General features: G+C 53.3%; 1 protein-coding gene across 1 annotated transcript in view; it reads right to left on the reverse strand.

The window, feature by feature from the left end:
• The window catches only part of SLC6A6 (solute carrier family 6 member 6), an 87,120-nt gene extending 73,509 nt beyond the window's left edge, over positions 1 to 13,611 (reverse strand). The window contains exon 1 of the mRNA XM_003265019.3: positions 13,340 to 13,611. The gene's annotated coding sequence lies outside the window, so the exon portion shown is untranslated. The remainder of the gene's footprint in view (positions 1 to 13,339) is intronic.
• Positions 13,612 to 21,026: the final 7,415 nt, after the last annotated feature.

Genomic DNA, 21,026 nt, shown 5'->3' on the forward strand with positions numbered 1-21,026 from the left:
ATATGCAGACTCCCAGCCCCACACACTTGCCTGTGTCAGCCATACACATGTTCACAGTCACACACAGACCCACATGGGACACACACTCACACATGCACTCCCACTCACTCACACACGCCCCTCTCTTGGATGCAGGGTCCCCAAAACTCAGTCAGCAGCAAGAACCAGAGCATTGCCCTTGGTCAGAGGGGAACAAGGTTTCAGCTGCAAATGGATAAGCTGTTCCACAGCCCTAGCCACAGAAAGCCCACACTCCTGAGCGCCCCACCAGCTCAGTCACATGGCCTGACTATTCCCAAGGGGGCGCAGGGACACACCAGGGCCAGAGTGAGGGCCCTCGGAGAAGATCCTTGGGGGATGTGGTATTCACCAACCAGTTCAGGGGCGAGAATCACTGTGCCCAGGAAATCTGCCGAGCTTTGCTGAGCCAAGCAGTCCCAGACGTGACTAACCCGGAAGACGCTTTTTTTTTTTTTTTTTTTTTTTGGGTTCTGTTGTTTTTTTCAGTAGAAGCTCAGTTTGGGAAATAGGCAACTGGGGGCAGATCACCTCCTCCTACCAGCAAAGCTCCTTGCCCTGAGGCTGGAAGGCTCTCCTGGATTCCTGGAATCTAAGTGTACAAAGTCAGGAAATGATTTCTTCTCAAATGAGATATTTTCAATGAACTGTTAAACTGGGATCAGCAGAAATGGGCAGGGGGTATCTCTGGAGGAGAGGGCATGGGAGGGTGGGTCTGGGAGAGCAGACAGAGGCCTCCAGGACCCCTTTCCTTGCTGTAGCTGCAGCCCTGCCCTGGCAGCCTCCTTCCCAGACCCAGAGGCGCACTTGCCAGTGTCAGTAAATGCCAGTCCCAGCAGCCTACAGAGCTCCCTGTCCCCCAAATTAGATGACCTCATTGCTTCGTTAGGGCCTCCACATTCAACAGGCTCACACTGGCACCCACTGGGTCCAAGGCACTGTAGAGTAGGAACAGTCAGTCAACAACTTATGGTGCACTTACTGTGCCAGGCACTGCACTGGACACATGAAGCTCAGCAGTGGATGACAGAGCCAAGGTCCCTGAGCTCATGAAGCCTGAAACCACAGGCTAGAGACTGGGCACATGAGAGGCCACCAAGCCTTCATTCTGGGCTCTATGAAGGCTGGGGTGGATTAGTGATGTCTGCTGTGGGTTTGGGTGGTGGAAGTAGCAACATAAACCTTGCTATCCTAGACCGTACACAGGGAAGTGGGATAAAGTGAAAGATGAAGGCAGCCTGTTTAAAGCACAAGGTTAAGAGAATCAGAGGAAGGACAGCATAATTCTGTATGGGGCAAAACCTTACCAATTACGAGAGGCCAGCCCATCTCAGAGAGGAGGATAAGAATGCCACTAAAGGCCAGGTGTGCTCATGCCTGCAATCCCAGCACTCTTGGAGGCTCAGGCAGAAGGATCATGAGCCCAAGAGTTCAAGACCAACCTGGGCAACACAGGAAGACCTGTCTCTACAAAAAAATAAAATTTAAAAATTAGCTGGGTATGGTGGCACATGCCTGTAGTCCCACCTACTTGGGAGGCTGAGGTGGGAGGACTGCTTGAGCCCAGAAGTTTGAGGTTGCAGCGAGCAGTGATTGTACCACTGCAGTCCAGCTGGGGTGACAGAGTGAGACTGTCTCTTAAAAAAAAAAAAAGAATAGCACTAAAGTCCATATATCTAGCCTGCTGGCACCCATGCCCCTTCTGGGGACAGCCTAAACCTGTTCCAGCAGGAGACCCACATAGGCCTGCTCTCAGCCCAAGGGGTCTAGATGGACTGACCCCACCTCCTCCTCCTAGGTGGACACGTGAGCCAGCCCTAGCCAATCAGAGGGGGCTGTCATGATTGGCTCAAAGATAGGCACTTGACCAGCCTGGTCAAAAAGAGTGATGCCTAGGACTTTTGCCAAAAATATTGGTGAAAAAGAAGGCTTCTTCTTGGTTGAGATGGCTACACTGGGGCAGGGGGCGGCACTACACTGGTGAGCAGCTAGGGCATCCATGGAGAATGAAGCAGGCATAGAGAGACACAGAGCCGGGAGACAGAGAGAAAGAAACTGAGTCCCGATGACATCTTTCAGCACCTGGACTCAGCCCCAGGCTGAAGTATGGCCCCGGGCTTTTAAGTTAAAAGAGTTAGTAAATGTTCCTTTTTATTTTTAATGTCAGTTTGGGCTGGCTGTGGTGACTCATGCCTGGGAGACACAGAAAGACTTGTCTCAAAAATAAATAAATAAAATAAAACTAAAGTCTGTTTGAACTGATTTCTGCCATTTGCAAGATAAGAATCCAGACCTATACCCTGCCTTGAACTTGCTGCGTAATTTTATGCATGTCTCTGACACACTCCTCCCATTATAAAAAAGAGGAAGGATGCGGATGACAGAACACCTGAGGTTCCCGCAGCCCTGGCACTCTAGTTATCACAGGCAAGGATTAGGCCTGACCCTTCCCCCAGCCCCACCCCCGGCCCCAGGCACACAGCCAGAGAGGTCATCAGCCCTTCCCAAAGTTAAACACAAAGTAGAATTGCCTGGAGGGCTCTTGAAAACCCAGATTGCAGAGCCCTGCACCCAAGGTCTAAATGAGCAGGTCTGGGGTGGGGCCTGAGGTTCTGCATTCTGCAGGCTCCCACGTGATGCCCATACTGCTGGGCTAGGGACAGCATTTTGAGGACTCAGAGTCACTACGTGTTCTACTTTTCCCAGTTTGCTGAGGACAGGTGCTCAGTGCAAAAATAAAGCCCCAGCCAGCAGGTGACCACAACCTCTCTGTCCTCAAAGCAGACGGCGATTACGGAGAATGCCTGCATGGCTGCAGGCATGAGCCAGCCTTTAAACAACGGAAGCAGCAGGTCCCAGCTCCTGTGGTCCCATCACTGCCCCTTCCAGCCAGCTGTGTTCCCTGGAATGTATCTAAATAATGGGGGAGGCTGTCAGAGGCTAAGGTGCCTCCCTGGGCTCCAGCAGGCTCCAGGCTGGTTTTCCAGGCGCCCAGAGCATCCCCGATGGCTCCCCCACTCCCAGGCATCATGCCAGCCCCAAATCCCGCTGTGGGCCTTGTCCGGACACAGTGACCCAGGCCGCCCTGCTGTCAGCAGCCTGGCTAGCCCTGGGCTCTCCCCTGATTTACATCCGACTTGGCTGCCTTGAAAAGCCTCCTGTGGCTTTTGGAGCGAGGACACTGTTCAGTAGTAAAAGGCTTCCCCAACAGCAACCTTTCCAAGGTGGCGCTGGCCCAGCACGAATGCCGGCAGGCTCCCAGCTGTGTGACCTTGGGCAAGTTACCTGCCCTCAGCAGGGCCTCGGGTCTGCATGTGCAAAATGGGAATAATGGTGTCTTTGGTGAGGATTAAGGGGAGGATGTTGACGAAGCACAGGGTCTGGCTTTTAATGCATAGGAGGCACACAACAGCACTGTTTATCTCCTTGACTCAAAGAGTGGTCCCCAGACCAGCACCGTCCACAGTGCCTGGGAGCTGGTTACAAATTCAGGGCCCCAGGCCCCACTTAGGCCTGCTGTCTCACTGTTGTCACCAGGCTGGGGTGCGGTGGCATGATCTCAGCTCAGTGCAACCTCTGCCTACCAGGCTCATCCTCCCAAATAGCTAGGACTACAGGTGCATGCCACTACACCCGGCGAATTTTTGCATTTTTTAGAGATGGGTTTTGCCATGTTGCCCAGGCTGGTCTCGAACTCCTGAGCTCAGGCAATCCACCTGCCTCAGTCTCCCAGAATACTGGGATTACAGGCGTGAGCCACCACACCTGGACGAGTTTTTGCTTTTCTTTTTTTAAAAGTCTGTTCTCATTGATATTCTACCAGTGGTAGAATAAGAATCCACGTTATTGTTCCTCGAGGCAACGTTCTTTACTAAAAGCCTGTTGCTACAGCTCTGCTCAGAGTAACTCTGGAACTCCTGCCCCCAAATCGGGACACCTCCTTTCAGAGCCAGGGCTGGGACATCTTGAAAAGCCACCAAGAGGACGACTGCATCCTTAAAGGAGTCCCGCAGGAACAGCACCCCGTGTGGTGGCACGCACTTCCACGATGGATAGAATGGTTTTTCCTCCCTTTATTCAGAAGGTATTTCCCTTAAACACAAAACCTATCTGGGCCACCCCTTACAGGACCAGAGAGGAGAAAGGATTCACTTAGGTCACATAGCAAGCCAGAGGACACGGGCATTCTAAGCCTGGTGTTGCAGTGCCTGATGCAGGGCCTCTGATTTTAAAAGGGCATTAGCTATGCATGTGTAATTTTTTGTCTGACATCCATAGCCCTGCTAGACAGACAGCTCCATGAGGGTACAGTTTGGTCTATCTTGTTCACCAGCCACATCCCCAGGGCCTAGGACAGGGCCTGGAACAAGTAAATATTTGTTAGATGGATGGATGGATTGATGGATGGTGACGGGTGAATATAATTTCCAAGCCTGGAGCCACTCAGATGTTCAAACCATAGGTTCCCATTTCAGAGTAGAAGGAATCAGGCTCTCTTGATTTGTATGTTGAGCAACCACTGTGTGCCACACCCCTAGGCTGGATGCTGGAGCATCCATCCCTCCCCTTGATGTGTCCCCAGTCAGGTGCACGGGTATAAGGTAAGACCATAAAGGTCTGAGCCCGGGCCAGAGGAAAGGACCACAAGGCTCAGAGCAGGGCGAGCTGAAGTCCACTTTAACTCACGTCATCTTTTTTGAGTGCTTACTACGTGCCAGGCACTGTTAAGAGGCTCAAGGAATGCTTCCCAGAGCAGGCAGCTCCAAGCTCGCCCCTTAAGAGTGGGAATAAGGAGTGACGGGAGGAAGGGCCTTGTGGGCTGAGGGATCAGCATGGGCAGGGCTGAGAGAGCCGGACGCTTGGTCTAGCTAGGAGCAGAAACCAGGCAGACTACAAACGAGGAAAGAAGTTGTGGTAGGTGAGCGTGAACACCGGCCAAGAGCCAGATCGTGAAGGGCCTCCAATGCCAGGCTAAGGAGGTTGCACTTGATTTCACAAAGCACTAGGGAGCCACCACTGAAGGCTTTTGAGCAAGAAAGTGACATGCAGAGAGCTGGTCCCCAGATGGTACAGAGAGGTATCCAGGAGGCACAGAGGCTAGTGAGGAGGCTGTTGTCTTGGGCTGGTGTGATGTCCACCTGCAGAGGAGACACCAGGTGTCATCTCTGAAGGAATGACTGTCCTTGAAATCATGACCTGAGTCTTCTCTTCCCTCATGGTGCTGACTAGCCTTGGGGCAAGAGAGGAGGTCCCTTAGGACCTCCCCCTTCCGCCACCCTTCACCCAGTAAGCATGACTCTGCTGAAATCGCTGGCCAACCACACTCCTCCACCTCCAACCAAGCAACTGGCAGCCTTGGGTTAAGGACTTTCCACTGGAACATGGCAGTGAGTCACTTGGCATTTATGTGCAAAGAAAAGTCCTGGAAAGGAAGGGCCTCTCAGGGCATCCCAGCATGAGGAGGGACCATGCAGAGAAGTGGTCCTGAGCCTCTGGATCGGGAAGGACCCAACGTGAGCAGAACCCCGAGGGCTCAGCCCTCTGCCCTCCAGCCTAGGCCTGCTCAGATACCTGCTGAGGGAGGAAGCCTTCCATTGCCAGCCCAACCTTCTCCTGGAGACCACCAGCCCTCTCCCTACCTTCCACATTCTATTCCATGCAGTGGCTAGAGCTGCTCACCACACTCCTTCTTGAGCTTTCCAGGAACCCCATCCTGGGTTCTGGGGGTGTCTCCTGAGCAGCCAAACCATAAGGAGTCTTTGCAATTGATACAGCTTTGCCCTCCCACCCCCTTTCCCGTGACCTGTGACAAAACCAGGATGGGAGAGTCATGAACAATATCATCGAAGGTTTGAGGCAGAGGCATTAACCCTTTTTTTAAATCCCTCCCTGTCAAGGGGGGGTTTCACATAAGCAACGAATGATGGGTGCGGCTGGGAGGGGGGAGCACAGGGAGCCACATCTGTGAACAATGGCTCTGTTTTTTTTTTTTTTTTGAGATGGAGTCTCACTCTGTCGCACAGGATGGAGGGCAGTAGCGAGATCTTAGCTCACTGCAACCTCTGCCCAGTGATTCTCCTGCCTCAGCCTCCCAGGCAGCTGGGATTACAGGTGCCCACCACTGCACCTGACTAATTTTTGTATTTTTAGTAGAGATGGGGTTTCACCATGTTGGCCAGGCTGGTCTCGAACTCCTGACCTCGTGATCCGCCCGCCTGGGCCTCCCAAAGTGCTGGGCTTACAGATGTGAGCCAGTGTGCCTGGCCAACAATGGCTCCTTTGATGGCTTTATCTTCTTGTGTTGATAAGTGCCTCCCTCGGGCCTCAGCGTACTCATCCATAAAGTGGGTGGGCAGAGAAGGTTAACTGGATGATCCCACAACCCCAAAGTCCCCACACTCCACAGCCTGGGGCTGCTCTCCCTCAGACCTGAGGTGGTGTTCCCAGACTGGATCCTTGGCCTGCCTTGGCATAAACCATCTTAGATTGTTCATTAACCTCCTCCTGATACAGATCTCCCCTCCCTCCTCGAGCACAGGGGCTGTTTATTCCTCCCTGCCCTCTTGGCCCTGGCCCTGTGCCTGGCACACAGTAGGCACTCATGAACTTTTGCCGTGCAGCCAGCGGGACGAGGATGGGCTGAGGCATCAGGTGGACTCTGGGTCCAGCGCTCCTTCCACCCTTTCCTAGATGAGTGTGGGCTGGGGCCATCCACTTTTCTGATGAACTCATCTCTGAGACAGGAAGGGGGATAAAGCACCGTGGATGCTCAATAAATATGAATTCCTTCCCTTCTCAGAATGCTGAATCGGCTCAGCCGGCTCCTCTGCATCCTCCGGGGCAAGTCCTGGGTGGGGGTATTTCATTTACTGAGCTGGCAGCACTGGGGGTGATCACACAGGACACGCGAAGTCAGTGGCTCCCAAATACAGGCGGGCTGTTTGGAATGGCCTGGCAGATGCGTGTGTTCTGACATGCAGTCCACATGGCCTGCTATTGGAATAGACCACGTGGCAGAACCAAGAACAGTAGCACGCCATTTTTGTTAAAAACAAAACAACACTGGCCGGGCGCAGTGGCTCACGCCTGTAATCCCAGCACTTTGGGAGGCCGAGGCAGGCGGATCACGGGGTCAGGAGATCGAGAGCATCCTGGCTAACATGGTGAAACTCCATCTCTACTAAAAATACAAAAAAATTAGCTGAGCATGGTGGCAGGTGCCTGTAGTTCCAGCTACTTGGGAGGCTGAGGCAGGAGAATGGCGTGAACCCAGGAGGTGGAGCTTGCAGTGAGCCGAGATGGTGCCACCGCACTCCAGCCTGGGCGACAGAGCAAGACTCCGTCTCAAAAACAAAACAAAACAAAACAAAAAACTACAGCTAGCTTCTAAACAGATCCCAAATAATGCCTGAATCGAAGAGAAAATCAAAACTTAAGTGAAAACTGATCCAGTAAGTAACAAAAAGGAGTCTATGTCCATATGGACACCTGAATAAAGTTTAAGCTGTATGCGGAGGGAAATGTATAACCTTATATTAAAAAGAGATATGACAGACTGCCCAGCATTTTGGAAGGCCGAGGCAGGTGGATCACTTGAGGTCAGGAGTTAGAGACCAGCCTAGCCAACATGGTGAAACCCTGTCTTTACTAAAAATACAAAAATTAGCCAAGCGTAATGGCACGTGCCAGTAGTCCCAGCTACTCAGAAGGCGGAGGCAGGAGAATCGCTTGAACCTGGGAGGCGGAGGTTGCAGTGAGCTGAGGTCAAGCCACTGCACTCCAGCCTGAGTGACAGAGCAATACTCCGTCTCAAAAAAAAAAAAAGAAAGAGATATGATAGACTGTCAATCAGGCAGGTGGACAGACTGAAGATCAGATTGTACTTTTTTTAATGATCCGAAAGGATCACTTTTTAGTTTATGCAGTTTTGTATTGCTTGAGGTATATTACTTTTATAATTAAAAGTGAATGGTTTACCAGTTTCTTAAAAAGTTAACACATATCTACTACCTTATAACCCAGCAGCTTTAGTCCTAGAGAAAGGAAAATATATGTCCACAGAATGACTTATACAGAAATATGCATATAGAAGCTTTATTAGTAATAGCTGCCCCCCAACTGGAAACAACCCAAATGTCCATCAACAGCATGGATGAACGCATTGTGGAACATCTATACAATGGGAGACTACTCAGAGATTAAAAAAAAAAAATCAACTCCTGATATACTCAACAGCACAGATGGATCCCAGCAACATGAGACAGAAAAAAACAGACACAAGAGTATACACTAAATAAGTCCATTTATATGAGGATTTAGACTGGCAAAACTAATTTATGGTGACAGAAATCAGAAAGTAGGCCTGGTATGGTGGAGCATGCCTGTAATCCCAGCACTCTGGGAGGCCTGCAAGGGTGGATCGTTTAAGCCTAGTAGTTTGACACCAGCCTGGCAACACAGCAAAACCCTGTCTCTACAAGAAATACAAAAGAAACTAGCCAGGTGTGGTGGCATGCGCCTGTAGTCCCAGCTACCAGGGAAGTGTGGTGGGAGGATCATCTGAGCCTGGGGAGGTCGAGGCTGCAGTAGAGATCATGCCACTGCACTCCAGCCTGGGAAACAGAGTAAGACTCTGTCTCAAAGAAAAAAAGAAAAAGAAAAAGAAAAAAAAAAACAGAGAAAGTGGCTGTCTTGTGAGGTGAGGAGCACAAGACAACTTTCTGAGGTGCTGGAAATGTTCTATATCTTGATTTGGGTGGTGGTTACACAGGTGTATACATTTGTCAAAACTCATCAAACTGTAACAGAATCTTTGCATATTACTGCATGTAAATCATAACTCAATTTAAAAACATTTTTTAAAAATCATCTGAGGTGGGAGGATTGCTTGAGCCCAGGAGTTCAAGACCAGCCCAGGCAACATGGTGAAACCTCATCCGTACAGAAAATACAAAAATTAGCCTGGAGTGGTGGTGCATGCCTGTAGTCCCAGCTACTTGGGAGGCTGAGGTGGGAGGATCACTTGAGCCCAGGAGATCAAGGCCACAGTGAACTGTGATGGCACCACTGCACTCCAGCCCAGGGAACAAAGTGAGACCCTGTCGCAAAACAAACAAACAAACAAAAAAAAAAAAACAAGAAAAACTTTAAAAATACAGATTCCCAGGCTCCACCCCCCTGGAGGTTCTGATTCAGTATGTCCAGGCTGGGCCTGGGAGTCTGAATGTGTTTGTTTGTTTGTTTTTAAGTATCCCAGGCAATTCTGATACCTGACCACAGTTAGGGCAGCCCACCTGCCTCCCCCATCATTCCCTCCCCACTCTTTTGTTTAAGGTGGCTTATTATTTGTATGTTGTTTTTTCCAAGAGAAAGTTGGTTGGCCACACCACACTGGAGCTTTAGAAACAGAACAGCAATTCCTCACTCTCTGCTTTCCCTCTCGTAACCCTAACTCCCACCCTTGGCATCAGCCTCTGCCCAGGTTTCCAAATGAAGCCTCTGACCAGGTAAGGCAGGAAAGGAAACTCCGCAGACCCATCCAGGACTGGCATAACTCACCTAGAGACACTAGGGCTGTGTGCTCCAGCGAGGTCAAAGCCAGCAAGTTAATGGCCTGTGTGCCGGTTAAATAGCATGTCCAGGCCTTCACCCCCATGTTTACAGAAAGAGTTCAGGGCAAGACTCATTGGTACAGAAAATGCTTAGTGGCTCGGTGACTCTCAGTCTCCTGGACCCCAGTTCCATTCCTTACTCACCATCAGGGGTCTCCTGGGCTCCAGGCTTGACTGGCTTCTGCCCCACTATCCCTAAACCCAGTATGACTCCTGCTGCCATCAGGAGAAAGCCCAAACCCACTTACACAGCAATCAAGGCCCTCCGGCTGGGCACGGTGGTTCACACCTATAATCAACACTTGGGAGGCTGAGGAGAGAAGATTGCCTGAGCCCAGGAGCTTGAGACCATCCTGGGCAACATAGTAAGACCCTGTCTCTATTTTTATATGTGAAAAAATAAAACGCACCCCCACCATCTGGCTCCTGTTCCTCTCTCCAGCTAGGACCCGGGGAACCTGTTCTACAAACATGCTTGGCTATTTCACACCACTGTGCCCTTGTAGCTGCTCTGCCCCCTGTTGAGAATGCCAGCCCATCCTGTTTCTCTACCCACAGACAATGGCAACTCCGATACTGTGTCCTCCAGGAGTAAAAGTGCCTCCTGCCCACTACCCCACCCTCACTGCACATTCAGCTGCTCCTTGGGTCTTCTTCACTGTACTCTATGGATGGTAATGGCCATTGCAGCTACCACATGCTTCTACCTCTGGGACAGGAGCTCCTAGAAAGCCAACACTCCACCTTGAACCCAGTGCCGGCCCAGAGCTGACCTTAACCAAGGTCTATTAATCAACTAAATGAAGCACATTAAAAAAGCACTCTCGTTCTTACTTGAAGGCTTCCTTAGGCATTTCCAGATCCACAGCTCCTGCCCAGAACCCATAAATTCAAACGAACGCTCTGGCCAAGTTGGCAAACACAGGAAAGTGAGATGCAGCCGCAAAGAATCTGACTCTTGCTCATGACCTTCTGCAGAAGTGAGGAATCAGCATGTACCTGCCAGGGTGGCCCTGGGATTCCAGGCCAACCCCAATTCCCAGGCAGACCCCCTCTGGCTGCAGCTGAGCTGCATTCCGGGGAGCCCTTATAATTTACTTCTCAGCTCTTTTCTATATACGGGAATGTGTTCAATGACTCACAAGTATCTTATCATTCAGGACCTTTGGAAAGACTTTCAGAGAAGTACAGCTCCCAAATCCTTTGACAAACCGACAGGCAGACAAGTTCAGGTTAGAAAACATAGTCCCCAGAGCCCGGACTGCCTTGTGGAGGGCTGGCCCCTGCAGCAGAATGGGTAGCAGGGCTCGGGGGAAGGCACAAAGAAGGGAGAATGAGTAACTAGGGACAGAGGCAAGGTGCAAATGGGTCCCATAGGCTCACTCTCCTGCCCTGAGGACTGGGGCACCTTTGTCCCTCATTTTCCCCAGGCCCCGGTTCAATTTCAACTCCCCAGGATATCAGTGACCAAAGCCCCATGGGGCCAAAACTCACAGCTGAGCTAGGGAAAGCCTTTTGAAACTTAATTTCGTCCAATCAAGGCAAAGTCCCTTAGGTGGCTCTCAGTTTGTCCATCTATAAAATGGGTACTGCTCACCAGGCCTCCAGACTCTGAAAAGCAGATGTGGCCCAATCACCACAGGTTGAGGTGATGGGAAGGAGGCAGGGGAGGATGATTACAACTGAGCCATGGGTTAGTACAAGGGTGTCCCCAAAGGACAAAGCCTCCAGAATGCACCTTGGCCCTTGCCATACACCACAGTGACCCAGGACCTCGTGACACCCTCTAATCAGCAGCTCTACAGCCGAGCCCGGCTTTACAGCTTACCACAAGCTTATTCAGCCTCATCTCCCTCAATCCCCTCAAGGACGTAGTGAGGCCAGCACTGGCGTCCTTGCTGCCCAGGCAGCCAAACCGAGGCTCAAAGAAACCAAGGGAATCAACCAAGGTCACCCGCCCATTAAAACAAAGCATAGGACTTAAATCAGTTCGCTGGGGACAAGCTCCTATCTCTGGTCCCTGGTTTACTCTATAACCAGTCTGCCCCACCCATTTTACAGGTCAGGAAACTGAGGCTGAAAGAGGGTTGCCCAAGGTCAACTGGGGGCTGAGCCAGACCTAACACCTCCCACCATTCTACCAATCCCACCCTGTTGGGGGTTCTTAGCCGTGCTAGGCCCCCTTTGGATCCTCTCCAACACCACCTGGATGAAATTCCTCCCCCACCCCACCTCCTCATGCCCACCCCACACTCCCTGGGTGACTCCCTGGTCGAGAGGGAGGCAGGTGGTTGCTAAGCACTCACCCGCTCTCTCTCTCATAAAAATAAACTCCTTCTGGCTAGGAGACTCTGGACAAGATCCCCTCCCTTCTAGCCAACAAAAAATTAAAAAGAAATTTTAAAAAGATCTCCTCAGTGACATTTACTTGAACGTCAGCTGTGCCAAAGCGGGGGCCAATTTATTGAAGTCCAAATGGAGCCATGCGCCAGTAAACCTCAGCCCGAAGACCCTCCATTCAAGTGTCTGGGCAATTACTGAGCTGATTTATTTCCCCAGACAGGAAACGGGGGCCCAGGCTGCCTCCCAAGCTTTTGGGGCTGGTCCTGGGGATGCCGGGATCTGGCAGAGGCCCAACAGTGACCAAAATAGCCAGGCCGGTGGCCCTGCCCGGCACACACCTCCCTGCCTGGGAGAGCTGCCCACAGGTCTCCTCTCCAGTCCAGGCTGAAGTCCAGGCTTAAGCTTTGAGGCTGTAGGAGGAGGTCCCTGGAATTCTCTCTGTGTGGCTTCCCTAGTGGGAGGGGGATGAGAATCTCCTACTCAAAAGAGGAACCCACAGAAGGAAGAGAAATAGTCTGGAGGAGGAAGTGTCCTGCTGGCCCTGCCGGCTGTCCACTACCCCTTGGCTGCCCCTCCGGGCCTTGGTCCCACCACTCAGGACTGCTGGACGCTGGTGCTGCCACCTGCACACCACCTATGCAGTGCATGCACCTATGGAGCCACGCTGCCCTATCACCTCTCCCCACTCAGCGCCGGCCCTGGAGAACCAGCTCTGGCCATTTGACCCTCTAGGCACCAGGTACACCCTCTTGGGTACAGCCGAGGACACACAAGTGCCCACAACCAGGGACCTGGAGACACAACCACACTCAGGGACACGCACGTGCACCCAGCCAGGGCCTGAAAGACGCAGCCCCCCACACACAGATTCATGCAGACACAAACGGGGACACACAAGAGCACACATCCAAAGACAGCACACTCAGGTATCACACACAGAGAGGAACACACACACAGCCCAGCACGCAGAGAATAACAGACATGCACCGGAACACACATGTGCACGCTGCTGGGGACACGGTGAAACAGCCACCCTCAGAAACACAGACACAGGGATACGGAGGCACATGTAGGCATCCTGACGGAGACAGGCACACAGATATACACCCCCGCCCGCCCCCCCCCCCACACACACACTCTCCTGCCGCCCACACCAGGAGCCGGAGCCCTTTCGCCGGGGAAACAATAACAGCCCCGCCAGCGGGACTGAGCAGGCGACCCTCGGTCCCTTCCGCGGTGGTGAAAGGGGCGCCGGATGGGCGCACGCGGAGGGGAGGAGGCCGGGACTGCGGCGACGCGGGGATGGGGAGGGGCTGCAAACGGCGGGCAGCGCCGGCTGCGCGCCCAGCTCCCCGTCCCTCGGGTACCTGGGGTGGCTGCGGCGCCGCCCGCGCTCTGCTCGGCTGTGCCGGGTTCCGCCGGCCGGGGGCTGCCTGCCCGCTCGCTCTCTGACCCGCGGGGTGAACGCTCCGCACTCCCTCTCGGCGCAGCTTGTCCGCTGGGCTTGCGGTCCTCGGGGCTCGGCGTTGGCGGCGGCGCGAAGGAAGCGGTAATTTATAAGCGGCTTCTTCCTGACCTCGCGTGTCTGTTGTCTGAGCAGGCAGCTCTCAGCATCACCCATCCTGCTGGGTGGAAAAATACCAGCTCGGCCGGGCCGGGGGCGGGGCCGGGGCGGGGCCGGGGCGTCTAGCCCCGCCCCAAGTGCGGACACACGCGCGCACACACACACATGCACACACACACACGCATACACGCACGCGCGCATGGGCTCGGACACACAAAGAACCCGGGTTCGCCGAGCGCGCGCGCACACCCTCATGCCGCGCGGCGAACGTTCGTTGCCAGGTGCGGCAGCCCGCCCTGGGCGCCTCCTGCCTGCGGAAGAAGAGCAGGACAGACCCGACCCGACCCGCCTAGTCCTCTCCTTCACAGCAGTCTCCAAACTCCACCCCTCGCCTCTCCGCCCGGCTCCTAGGATGAGGCCCAGGGCTCCTGGAGCAGCCAGGTGCAAACCAGACCGGGCTCGCACTCCACTGCGCTCCCCTGGGCGATCGTCCACGTTCTGGGAGACTCGGTACGCCCCGGGAGGGTGGCCTGAGCTTGTGGTGTGAAGCCAGGTACAGAGCTCCAGAATCCTGGCCTTGCCATGGCTGTGTGACCCTGGGCAAGTGACACAATTTCTGTGCCTCAGTGTCCTCATCTATAAAATGGAAAGGAAAATAGTAGCGCTTGTCTGCTCTGGCTGTTATGAAGATCCAAGGTTAACAGCGTAGAGAACTCGGAACGCACCCGGCATCTAGGAAGTGCCAAGCCAGTGTCAGCTAATGTGACTATTTTTAAATGGAGATGGGGAGTGTGCCATTATTCTTGTCCTTATTTGAATGAACGGGCCCTCAGGGACCATTTTCCACGGCCCCGCCCTGGCAGTATGAGAGGGAAACGCTGTGAGAACCCCGAACCCCAGCTCTCTCCTGTCCCCTCTCTCTCTCTCTGCACCTGGGAGGCAGGGAGGAGAGAGCCGATCCTTCCACCATTTACACGGAGAATAAAAGAAGAAATACCGGCCAGGCGCTGTGGCTCATGCCTGTAATCCCAGCAGTTTGGGAGGCCAAAGGGGCAGGTCACCTGAGGTCAGGAGTTCGAGACCAGCCTGGCCAACATGGCGAAACTCCGTCTCTACTAAATTACAAAAATTAGCCGGGCGTGGTGCCAGGTGCCTATAATCCCAGCTACTCAGGAGGCTGAGGCAGGAGAATCCCTTGAACCCGGGAGGCAGAGGTTGCAGTGAGCCGAGATCACGCCACTGCACTCCAGCCTGGGTGACAAGACTGAGTCTCAAAAAAACAAAAAAGAAAAAAAAAGAAGAAGAAGAAATACCACACAGGTCTGACCAAGAGCTGCCCCCACTCAGGCCAGGATCCCCACCTGGAAGGGCTCTGCAGCTGCTGTCCCTGTACAGCCCCAGGATGCTAAGGAGCATCCGAAGTGACACTGTCTCTCCCTGGAGGCCCCTGCCGTCAGACTCCAACCTGATCTTCCAGTGGGTGCCCCTCAGACTGGCTCCAGCCAAGCCAGATGAGGACCACTGGGCACATGCCCTTCCTTGCCTTCCTCTGTCGCCCTTCCCACCCTTCTCTGCTGGCCCCAGGTGTCCCCTTCCTCCAGGAAGCACCTGGGGACCAGCAGTGCCTCTAGGGTCCCAGTGGCCCACGTGACATCTGCTTCTGGCCACCTGAGCACTCTCCTTTGAGTTCAGGGTCACCGTACCCTTTTATAGGTGAGAAAACTAAAGCTGAGGAAGAGGAGTGACTGGGTCTCCCATATCCCTCTGCTTCAGATATGAGGTTCCCTCATGAACTGCAGGAACAGATGTCAAGCAAAAACTCCTCAGACGGCCTGTGCATGTGTGGTTGCACAGGGCACAAAGGCTGAAGCAAAGGGGCAGGTCCTAGCGTGGGGAGGGGACTCCAGGGTTGAGGTTTGAACCAAAAGGAGGCTTTGACTAAGCCACGAGCAGTGAAGCCGGCAGGAGAAGAAGCAAGTTCTGGCAGAGGTACCTGCCGTGTAAAGGCCTGAGAGCAAGGTTGTTGGTGGCAGGGCTGAGTTTGAGGGTCTGAGAGAGTGAGCAAAGGCAGTGGCTGTGGGAGGAGGGAAGAGTTGTGTGTTCAGAGCTGCAATTTGGAAAGACCCATGGGATCCTTTGACCTCCAGGTAGGCCAGCAGAGCCTCTTGCAGGTAGTGCCAGCGAAAGACACGAGTGAACCATCTATCCAGTTACCAGCTCCATGAGGGATGGGATCTGTTCCTTTTGCCCCCATTGACTCCTGGAGTCTATCATAGGCCTGGCACGCAGTAGGTACTCAATAAGTGTTTGCTGCATTTATTTTAACGTACTTTTCTTTTTCTTTTAAAACGGAGTTTTGCTCTTGTTGCCCAGGCTAGATAGAGTCCAATGGCGCAATCTCAGCTCACTGTAACCTCCGTTTCCTGGGTTCAAGCAATTCTCCTTCCTCAGCCCCCCTAGTAGCTGACATTACAGGCATGCGCCACCACACCTGGCTAATTTTGTATTTTTAGTAGAGATGGGGTTTCTCCATGTTGGTCAGACTGGTCTCAAACTCCCAACCTTAGGTGATCTGCCTGCCTTGGCCTCCCAAAGGGCTGAGATTACAGGCGTGAGCCACTGTGCCCGGCTTTAACTTACTTTTCTTTGGCACTTAACTATGTACCCTGCACAGTTAAATGCATTTTAATAAGTTAACCCTTTTCATCCCGACAACACCCCTATGAGATTGGTACAATTATTTCTTCCGTTTTATAGAAGGTAAAACTGAGCCACAGAGAAGTTAAGTAACTTCCCCGAGGTCACTCAGCTGGCAGATAGTAGAGCTGGAATTCAAACCTAGGCCACCTGGCTCCAGAGATTACAATCTTGAATGAGGGGATTCTGGGTGGGCGATTGCCAGACAAAAAACCCAGCTCCAAGGAGAGAAAGGAGGAGAAGGCAAGAAGAGCCCCAACCTCAGCCCCAGGGAGAGGTGGCAGATGAGGTGGAAAAGTGATGGTCAGACCGGAGAGGGGACCAGGAGGAGCCAGTGCCAAAGCATACACAGGGTGGAGAGAGCTCAGTGCGGGAGGCCACAGACCGTAGCTCCACCTCAGCTCTGTGGCTTCCCAGCTGTGTGACTTGGGCCGGCAGTCCTGCTCTCTGAGCCTCAGTTTCCTCATTGTAATATGAGATAAAATACACCCTGCCTCATTGAGTCATTCTGAGGAGAGGAGAGGTCTCAAACTGGAGGCTTTAAACCGAGTCCAGCTCCCAGATGCGCTTCTTTGGCCGTCACTGAGCTTTAATGTGTTTGGAGTTAATTTTTATGAATAAAAGCTTGGAAGATTTCACATTTAAAAGAATCTGCCCAGGCTGGGCAGCAAAGTAAAATTCCATCTCTACGAAAAATTTTTTTAGAAATTCGCCGAGTATGGTGGTGCATGCCTATGGTCCCAGCTACTCGGGAGGCTGAGGCAGGAGGATCACTTGAGCCTGGGAGGTCAAGGCTGCGGTAAGCTATGACTACACCACTGCACTCCAGCCTAGGCGAGAGAGCAAGACCCTGCCTCCAAACAACAACAACAACAAAATCTGAATGCCTGGTTTATCTTGAAATACGGCAAAATGGGGCCACCCAGGCCCATTACCCCCCTGTCTACAATGTCCTGGAGCTGAGGGGCATTAGCTACCCTCTCACATGGGGACATGGGCTCCCCAGGGTGCCACCGCTCCCTCCTAGCTAGTTTGCTCTTTTCTGTCACCTACCGGCCCTTGCAGGGAACTGAATTTGAGACCCATGATGCACTTTGTGCACCCTGCCCCCTTGAAGATAACTGTGAGTACCAAGGGAAATGAAAAGCTTTGGCAACAAGGAGGGAGCTTCAGGGAAAGCCAGGCCGAGATTCCCCTCAGAACCGTAGACTAGCCTGAAATTCCACTGGGACTAATTCTTCTCATTTCAAGAATGAAAATCGATTGCTGGACAGAGCTCCTGGAGGGCCAATTTTCAGGCTGTAGTCTACAGCCGTCCACGTAGAGGCAGTGAATGAGATTTTTCAAGCCTACTTTATGATTACTTTCTTTAGCAGCTCTCAATAGTAATATAAAATTGATCCAGGACTTTGAACAAAACTTCTCGTCCCTTTCTAGGGAAGAGTTTGTCTCGTCTATCAGGCCACCAACAAGAGTTGCTGCAATGCCTGCGCGAGGTGCAGCCCACGCTGGGCCACTGGGCCAGCTCAGGGATCCTGCTGGAGATTGAGGATTGTCTGGTCGGCCTCTTACAGCTCCCAGAACATCATCCCTGGGAGCAGCCCTGAAGAGACGAAGGGTCAGTGGCAGGGCTGCTGAGTGGCTGCCTCCCTGACCTGGCCAGCATTTCCTGGGCACACTGCAGTGTGTCCACGTCCCTGGGTGTGTAGGTGGCTGCAGAGCCTTGTCAGAGCATCAGCTGGGCCTTCAGGAATCTGCTTCCTGCCCACCACCCTCCTCTTGCCTGCTTGCAAATCTCAGCTCCATCCCTCATGGGCTGTGTGACCTAGAGTGAATAATGTGACCTCTCTGTGCCTCGGTTTCTTGATTTGTACAGCCTGATTAATCATAACCCCTCTGCTGCAGATTGTTGTGTGGAGTGAGTGGAGATGATTGATGTGAAGCATCGAGCCAGGTCCCTGGCACACAGTCTAGCACTCTGGAAAGCAGGACCCCCACCTACCCCTGCCACCTGTGTGCTCCAGGCTTTCTTGCCTCCAGGCCTTCACCCTTGCTGCTCCCTCCTGCCAAGCACTCTGCCCATTGCCTTCCTGCAACCTGGGTCTGTGCCAAACTTGGAGCCCCAGAAAGGGAGCACCCAGGAAGCGGGGATGCCAAGCAGTCCCAGCATGGGGCCTGGAGCACAGTGGACCCCAGGAAACCCTTGCAGGATGTGGTCTGTGGGTGGCAAGTGCCTGGGCTCACTTCCTCTTCTCCCTCAGTGGGCACAGCAACACTGCTCCAGAACTGGACAGACAGGGAATGTGTCAGTGCTGGAGACAGCTCTGCAGGGGACCGGGGACCCACAGCACTTTATTCATTCACCAGCACTTTATTCATTCACCAGACAGATGCTCTCCAGCTTCACAGCCACCCCAGGCCAGGCCATGTTCTCTCCCTTCTGGGTGACTGCAGGGGATGCCTTCTTTCCTGGCTTCCTCTCCTCCCCGACAGCCCATCTCCACTCCTGGGACTCTCTATGGCATGTAGCCATTGCAGCAAACAATTTGGTAGTTTCTCTTCTTTTCTCTTCTTTCTTTTTTTTTTTTTTTTCTGAGACAAAGTCTCTAAAAAATGCTGTGTTGCCCAAACTGGCCTTGAACTCCTGGGCTCCAGTGATCCTCCCACCTCAGCCTCCTAAGTAACCAGGGCTATAGGCACACCAGCACACTCAGCTACTCTGGCAGTTTCTGATAAGGTTATAAATTTCTTATCAGATTAAACACAACACTATGAGCCAGCAATTGCATGCTCAGGTAATTGGCCAGAGAGAAATGAAAATGTTTGTTCACCCAAAGACTTGTGAATGGCAATGGTATTCATACAGTCCAAAATGGAAACAGCCCTGGTTGTATCTATCAATAGGAGAATGGAAAAACAGATGGAAGGACTGCAACTCACAGGTGAAAAGGAACTGGCCACGAGAGGCTCCAAACCAAGGGGGCAGAGGGGTGTGTCTCCAAAACACCGAGCCCAGTGACAGAAGCCAGAGCCACAGATCCACAGATGCCCTGCAGTGGGTCCCTTTACATGGACTTCAAAGTCAGGCAGAGTGAATAGAGGATCATGGGAATAGGAGCAGTGGTTGCCTCCACAGGTGAAGTGGGATGGGGTGAGGTGGAGTGGGGTGGGGTGGAATGGGGGATGGGGTGAGGTGGAGTGGGGTGCAGGATGGGGTGGGGGTTGGGGTGAGGTGGAGTGGGGTGGGGGATGGGGTGAGGTGGGCTGGGGTGGGGTGGGGTGAGGTGGGGTGGGGTGGGGTGAGGTGAGGTGCGGTGGGGGATGGGGTGGGGTGGGTGGAATGAGGTGGGGTGGGGTGAGGTGAAGTCGGGGGGTGGGATGGGAGATGAGGTGGCGTGGGATGAGGTGGGGTGGGGAGGTGGGATGGGAGATGGGATAGGGTGGGATGAGGTGGGGTGGGGTGAGGTGGGGTGGGGAGTGGGGTGGAGGATGGGGTGGGGTGGGGTGAGGTGAGATGGGGTGGGGGACAGGGTGGGGTGGGATGAGGTGAGGTGGGGTGCAGTGGCATGGCGTGAGGGGGTGGCATGTGGTGGGGGTGGGGTGCAGTGGGGTGGGGGGATGATGTGGGGTGGTGTGGGGTGGGTGGGGTGTGAGAGAACCCGCAGGATGGGAAGGGGCTCCATCCTTACCTGGGGCAGGCCACACCAGTGTGTGCCGTTGCATTTCACTGTAGGAAGTGTAGACCTCAGTAAAAATCCCAAGGAAAACCCCCAGACCCACTCAGGCTTCCTTCCTGCTTTGAACCACCCCAGGGCCCCCACCACACTGCCACTAAGCCACACTCCTGGCAGCCTCTGAGATACCCCCTACCTGAACCTCCGCCACTCTCCTCCTCTGCCTCCCTCTCTCCCAGCCTCTCTGGCCCCCTGGCTTTCCCTCCAACTCCAGGTTCCCCTCTTTCTGCCTCAGGGCCTTTGCGCCGTCTTGCTCCCTGCCCCAGGCTCTTCCCCTCAGCCCTTCCCAGGACTGGCTCCTCCTCCCTAGGCCTCAGCTCCAGTGTCTCATCCCCAGAGCCCTTCCCAGACCACCATGTCTCAGACAGCCCCGGCTGCCTCCTCCCTCCCCTGCACCAGCCCTGAGCCATCGCCTCATTTTATTCTCATTCTAACTTGGATAACGGGTGAGTGGACCTTGATCATTTACATATTGACCTGTTTATGTCTGTTTTCACACTAGACTGCCCACTTCATGTGTCCCCAGGGCCTACAGCAGTGGCCAGCCCCATGGCAGATGTCCAACAAATTCTGCTGAATGAATGGAGCTGGAGCTGCCTACAATTTCCCCCCACACTCCCACCCTCCTTCCGCAAATGGCAAAACTAACCATTTGTGTAGCTGTGGAGAAAGGGGCCAGTCTTTAAGACTGTGCACTCGGCTCCACCCACAAGAGCCCCCTCCCCTCCCCATCTCCCCTGCAGAGACCTGGTTCCAAGCCCTGAGTGGATCCTTAGTGGCTCTGTAACCCAGAGGGGCCTCCACCTCTCTCTGCCTCAGTCTCCTCATCGATGGCATGAGGTTAGCCAAGGTGACCCTCCAGCCCCGCTTCAACTGAAAAGTGCATGTACTCACGGCGGGATGTCGTTAACATACGAATTTGACTCAGCAGGTCTGGGGTGGGGTTGGAGATTCTGAATTTCTTATTTATTTATTTATTTATTATTTCTATCTATTATTATTATTATTATTATTATTATGGAGTTTTGCTCTTGTTGCCCAGGCTGGAGTGCAGTGGTG

Source organism: Nomascus leucogenys, chromosome 21 (genome assembly GCF_006542625.1).
Source record: "Nomascus leucogenys isolate Asia chromosome 21, Asia_NLE_v1, whole genome shotgun sequence".
NCBI classification, from domain to species: domain Eukaryota; kingdom Metazoa; phylum Chordata; class Mammalia; order Primates; family Hylobatidae; genus Nomascus; species Nomascus leucogenys.